Raw genomic sequence first — 6,740 nt, 5'->3', positions numbered from 1 at the left:
GGCTGTTTATTTCCTAGTGGTGATTGTTTTATTCCGTAATTATATAGTGGTTGTTTATTTCCTAGTGGTGATTGTTTTATTCCGTAATTATATAGTGGCTGTTTATTTCCTAGTGGTGATCGTTTTATTCCGTAATTATATAGTGGTTGTTTTTCCTAATTATACAAGTAATATAAAACATTTGCAAAAATTTAGTATGATCTAGGGATGCTAATGCCAAGACCTACAGAAACAAAGTAGGGATGAATACATAAATCCGTACATAAGTAGTTAAATCTTTCCAAGAATACCTTAAATCTTGAATTCTTGTTACTTGCATAAATTCGGGTTTGAATAAAAGCACTTAGACTGAATAGTGCTCTACAATCTTACAGTGGTTAATAACCATAATCTGTTAAGATTGACTCAGTACTTACTGGCTACATATGTAGGGATTTTTGTATGGTTTTGTGTATTCATCCCTATCTCGTTTCTGTGCTTTTGAGCATTTCCATCTCTACATTGTATTTAACTTTTTCAAAAGTTTTTATTACTTGTTCCCCCTTTTTTTAACAATTTCATTGAAGTAGGTTGATAAGTGAACATTTGTTTTATTTTTATAATTCAACAAGCTGAGGTAACTGTCCTGTGTCCGGGTTATGAACTTAAAATAATATATATACGTTGGTTGATGCTATGATAAATAACACAAAAATCCTAACTTTTACACAATTTACTTATAACATAATATATTATTACAGTATTCATTGTTAACTCACCAAAACTTTACGAACTCACTACGTATATATAGAATATGGTATACACTGTGCGATGGTCAAGGTGACTTCGCAGGAAGATGCTTTCTGTTACCCGCTTTCAACACTCACCTCTTAATATCCTTCCACAGTGTTTCACGTGATTAATTAATTGATAGTAATTGGCAGCAGAAGTGTGTTACGGACCGAAGTTGAGAGGTAACGAAACAAAGAAAGAAGTGGGTATAACGCAGCCTTATATATCAGCCTTATGGTGGCTGTTGGAGTAGAAACTTCAGCTGAGTTTATGTAGTATTGCAATAGTGGCGGCCATTTTTTCCAGTGCATTTCTCCATAGAGTGTGCCCTCCCACACAATGTGTGTATGTTGTGTTATAGAAAATTTAATACATTTTTGTTTAAGGACGTGGCGCCATCTATGTATGTATTTATCGTTAACTTATGTCAAAGATAATGAATGCTCAATAACAGCAATAATAGGGGAGGGGTTTTGAATCTCGATTAACGTGCCTCTTATTCCAAATTATCATCCCACAAAGACTGGTTAAAATTGGCTCAGTGGCCTAGAAGTAGTTAGATAACAGACAGATAAACACACAGATTTTTGTGATATGTATATATTGTTAATATCATATCGGTTTCTCTAATTTTGGATTACATTGGGACTAGTGAAGCTGGAATGGTTTCTCCATGTCAGTACAAGTACCCCTAGAGCTCTGGACCAGCTTTAAGGGGACATTTACAAAACCCACACCTTCAAACTTCACTCCAACTCACTGCATATACGTACAATCCACTCAACGCCATTAATGGGGAAGAACATCGTACAGATCCCAGGTCATGACATCACGTATACACATACACCTGCCAGGTTCGGCCCCACTGAAAAGTTGAAGAATAGTAGACCACTATATAATGTGTTGTTTTGATAATTGAGAAACTGGTGTTTTTTAACTCAGATATCAATAACATGTACACAGATCTGTCAGTTGCATAATTACTCGATCTCATTGATATCTTGACCATTAACTTAGATTGTTCTTTATTTATTTATTTTTATTAAAACTGTTTTGGCAGATATAATGTTTTGCTGTGAAGTCACAAAACGGTCGTTATATAATTGCAATTGTTGCTACCATCTAGCGACCACACATTAAACTATTATTTATGAAACATGGAAATAATATATGCTAATAAACTGAATTCACTGCTAAATAGTAATTTTGATTTTTACTATTTCTCCACATACATTCGTGATATAGAAGAATAGAATAATATTACTGGTACACAAGCTGTGAAACACTCGATAATGGCAATTAGGTGCTCAAATAAGGCTAAAACTCAACTTGAGGAGTTATTTGTAAGTATCACAGAGTAATAGATTGAATGCGACGGCCATTTTTTTCTCGGCCCATCCCTACAGTTTATAGTAGTTGTTTAGCTTCTAGTGATTGGTTTACGGAAAAACTATAACAAAAAAGTTGGGTATAGTTGTGGAATGCTTTTGGGATTTAAAAAACAAGATAAATTTACTTCAAAAGCTCACTAGATTTAGGTCGCGGTGTTGGTTTAGCATTATATATATATATAGGTACAATGTATATTGCTGAACTCATAAATACTAGGCTTTTAATACAGCCATGATTGAAAAGTAAAGGTTGATAGTATTTCTCATCACGTTCATTACTTAAAATAAAACTATAAAATCATTGCGCCATCGGCAGTAGATCTGGGCCGGGCGTGTCCTAGTGGTTAGCATGCCCGTTGCCATCATTATTTGGTTAAGAGTAGCCCTATAGACGGCGAACGCTGCTGATTGACTGGTCTTCATCTGGTCAGTAGTTATATATTAGGGATGACTATGCTTGTAATTTGGGGGTTTTTTAGCCTGGTCGTTTAGCCTTCGTTTCGCATAATGTTAAAAATACCAACTTCCTAAAAGTACAAATCTTACTTCGTGAAAAGTTTATCAATTATCATGAAAATGTTATTTAAATATAATACAAATCAACAGCTCGTGTATGTTTTTTTTACTCGCATTGATACATTCAGTTAATAACAAATGCTATTGTAATGATATTTGGTTTAATTTGACTTTTTTTATGGATTTTTCCTAAACTATACAATAAGTGACCTTAACAAACTAAACACTAATCCTGTAGTGTTTTTTTAAGTTAAAATATTTTTATAAAATATATAAACTCATAAAAAAAACCGTTGTTCTAACGTTGTTCCATAACGAATCCACTGACCCCATCTTCGGTGGCTCATATAAACATTCGGAGTTCAGTTTCTGCGGTCAGCACGTAGCAGATAACACAATGTGCAGCTTTTCGCTGAAACAAGCAAACTGAATGCAAGCCATTTAGTAGCAGACAGGTTAGAGACAACTGAAATATGTCTATTGTTCTAATTGTTTGTACAGAAGCGCGCACGACCAGTAATCTAGATACGTTTTGTACAGAAGCGCGCACGACCAGTAATCTAGATACGTTTTGTACATAAGCGCGCACGACCAGTAACCTAGATATGTTTTGTACAGAAGCGCGCACGACCAGTAATCGAGATACGTTTGCAAAGAAACGCGCACGGCCAATAACCTAGATACGTAAATTTTTCTTTACACCCAGACTGAAAATTGAGAGATTAAATCTTGAGAAGTTCATATATTCGCAGCTAAAGATTAACTATAAATAACTGTTTGTAAGGTAATTGTCAACGCAGCTACTGACCCCCTTAAAAAACATCTATTTCCGATGGTCCTCTAAAACACGCCCACAGTTTAACATGTGAATGGGTATATCACTGTTATACTAATTATTCATCAACAATTGGAATTAATCAGTCCAACAAGGTGTAATTTCTATTCCTAGATCGGATGTTATTTTAGAAATCAGTGGTGATATTATGAAGTTGAATGTTTACAAATATCGGATCTTGATAACTAAACTATTACCCAGGGACGAACATTAACATTGTTTTGTGTGTTTGTTTTCGTGAAACAATATTATAGTACCACATAAACCAACAATGTTTCCCCGTGAACTGGAGGTCTATAAGTCTATTGATATTGTTTTGTGTGTTTGTTTTCGTGAAACGACGGACTAGTGGCTTGTGAGTAATGATTGAAATATTATAGTACCACATAAACCAACAATGTTTCCCCGTGAACTGGAGGTCTATAAGTCTATTAATATTGTTTTGTGTGTTTATTTTCGTGAAACGGTGGACTAGTGGCTTGTGAGTAATGGTTGAATTATCATAGTACGACATAAACCAACGAGGTTTCCCTGTGAACTAGCGGTCTATAAGTCTATTGATATTGTATACTGTTTCGGGTATTTGTTTTCGTGAAACGGTGGACGTAAGTCTTGTGGGTTATAGTTGAAATATTACATAAACCAACAATGTTTCTCTGTGAACTAGCGGTCTATAAGTCTCGTGGCTATAGATAACAGAAGTTTCTCAATTGATCAATATGGTGAAAATCTTTCGCTTGGTCAACAACAAAAGTTTTCTTTCTGTGTATCAAATGCTATCTGACTAGAAAAACAAAACAAAAAACAGTGAATACAAATGTTATTTTTCTCTATGTTGCAGCTGCTTGTGTGTGAGAGCGACAAGCCCATAGCCGACGATGATTTTCGAGCCAACTCTGTACCTACTGGGCCCGGCATGGTCAGGTGGTTATGGCGCTCGACTCGCAATCTGCGGGTCGCGGGTTCGAATCTCACCAAACATGCTAGCCCTTTCAGCCGTGGGGGCATTATAATGTGACGGTCAATCCCACTATTCGTTGGTAAAAGAGTAGCCCAAGAGTTGGCGGTGGGTGGTGATGACTAGCTGACTTCCCTCTAGTCTTACACTGCTAAATTAGGGACGGCTAGCGCAGATAGCCCTCGTGTAGTTTTGCGCGAAATTCAAAAACAAACTGTGCCTACAACAAAAGTTCTTTTCTGAAGCTATATATATATATACCATTCTCTTGAGATTTACTTATGTCCTATTTTACTTTGTTGTCTTCGGACTTTTGAAATTTTGTGTTGATTTTCACACCTCTTTCGACTTTCAATCATATTTTTTTTTCGTGAACTAAATCGTTTTCTCTGTAGTTTTCTCGCTTGCGTTTTGCAGAAAGTTCAAATTACGTTTGTTTCTTTTTTAGTGCTGCAGTGTGAGACTTATCAAGAACAAAAGTATTATTTAATTATTTCTGTAAACTGTACTTTTAAGACAAGTAAATGTTTTACAGTAAAACGTTTTATCTTCCAATCGTTAAATATAGAGGTAGATCAACAATGGTAGGAGGCGACGCTAATATTTTCATCATTGTTCTTCAATAAATAGATAAACGTGAGTGATTGGTCAACGACCTTTGAACGCTACTTCTGATTGGACAAATTTTTCATATGTATTATTTGTTTGCTTTTTTTTTCTCTTTCAGTTCAATAGGAAAGATGTGTTTTTCGAACAACCAAGAAATTAACACAGTACAATACATCGTTGTTGTGATACGTTCGACCACCATTTGAGCGAATAACATTTATTATTTGTCTAATCTCTATGGCTAGCTGTCTTCGTCAATGGTCTTGTCTTGGAAGTGAAGAATACTGTGTTAATTAGAATTTCAAAAATCAAATAACCTGACTAACCTAATGCTAATGTTACAATAACAGTTGTGTGCATGTCGGTTTAAAGAAACGGAACTGTTAAAGGCCTCATAAACTAATTGACAAGAAATACTTTACCTACATATATTAGTGGGCAAGGGTGGGAGGGGAACATGTCCCCTCACTTTTCACCAATGGGGGATTGCCCCATGTTAGTATATGTCTTTATAATAATGATATAAATCTCACTGATAAAACAACAGTTTCTCAATGAGATCATAATTTATATTATATATAATTATTAGCTCTCCATTCCAGTTGCTATAATTTAGATTATTCAGAATTCTAACTTCGTTTCTGTCTCGTCTTACGAACGTCATTAGTGTACGTTAGTCGACCAGAACATTAAAAAATATCACATATTTGCTGTTTCAAAAGTGATGTTTGGTGTGTAATATGGACAACTTTATATGATTATTTGGAAAATTATCTTTAATCCTAATAGTCAAAGCTTATTTACTAAAAATGTGAAATTAAAAGGGCATATTTAAGTTTTTATTTTTATTTACAAAGATGACTAAGAACTATGTAGAGCAACGTTGTTTTAAATTCTTTACAAAACAGTTGCTAATTAAATCAGAATTTCTCTCTATGCAGCGTTCAGAAATACAGTTAGTTTAGTTAGATGAAACTACTGAGTTTCTCTATATATATTTAAAGAATTCACATTCTTTGTTAACCTTCGCGTGCAACGTTCAGAAATAGATGTAATTTAGTTAAATGAAACCAAAGCTTATGTATTTGGTAAGATTGGATTCTTCCTTAACTCTGGCATTCTTCATTTTGAAGGCTACTTACGAAAGTGCAAGATGAATCAATGTATGTTATGTTGATTTATTTGTTCGTACAGGAGGATGTATGGCTAAGAAATAGCGACTATATATATTGCTATAGTTTAAGCTATAATATTGTCCGTGTTAAAGCTAACTAGTTTATTTTTAACGCTCATATAAATGTGTAACTAATTAGGTTAATGTAAGTTAAATGACTCAAGTTAGGTCAATAAATCCAAGACGAAACTATCAAATTAACAAGTAAGAAGTAAATATAGATTATTAATAAAATTAATTACTTAAATTAGATAAGGAACACAAATTGTAATTGGTAAGTTAAATCAGCTGAAATTAGATCCGACGACTCAAACTGGGCTCTTTGTATTAACCTAATAAACGTAAGTTATTAACGAACAAAATGAGTTTTTATCATTTAGCTGAAACCCGTGGGTTCTTTGTCTTATCCTAGAATATTTAAACCAATGCTGCTGTGATTCCTTTTGATTTGTTTGTTTTGTAATTTCGTGCAAAGCTACACGAAGG

This window comes from Limulus polyphemus, unplaced genomic scaffold, assembly GCF_000517525.1.
Source record: "Limulus polyphemus unplaced genomic scaffold, Limulus_polyphemus-2.1.2 Scaffold4636, whole genome shotgun sequence".
Taxonomy (NCBI): Eukaryota; Metazoa; Arthropoda; class Merostomata; order Xiphosura; family Limulidae; genus Limulus; species Limulus polyphemus.
The sequence above is the reverse complement of the archived record's forward strand: the minus strand, read 5'-3'. Positions refer to the sequence as shown.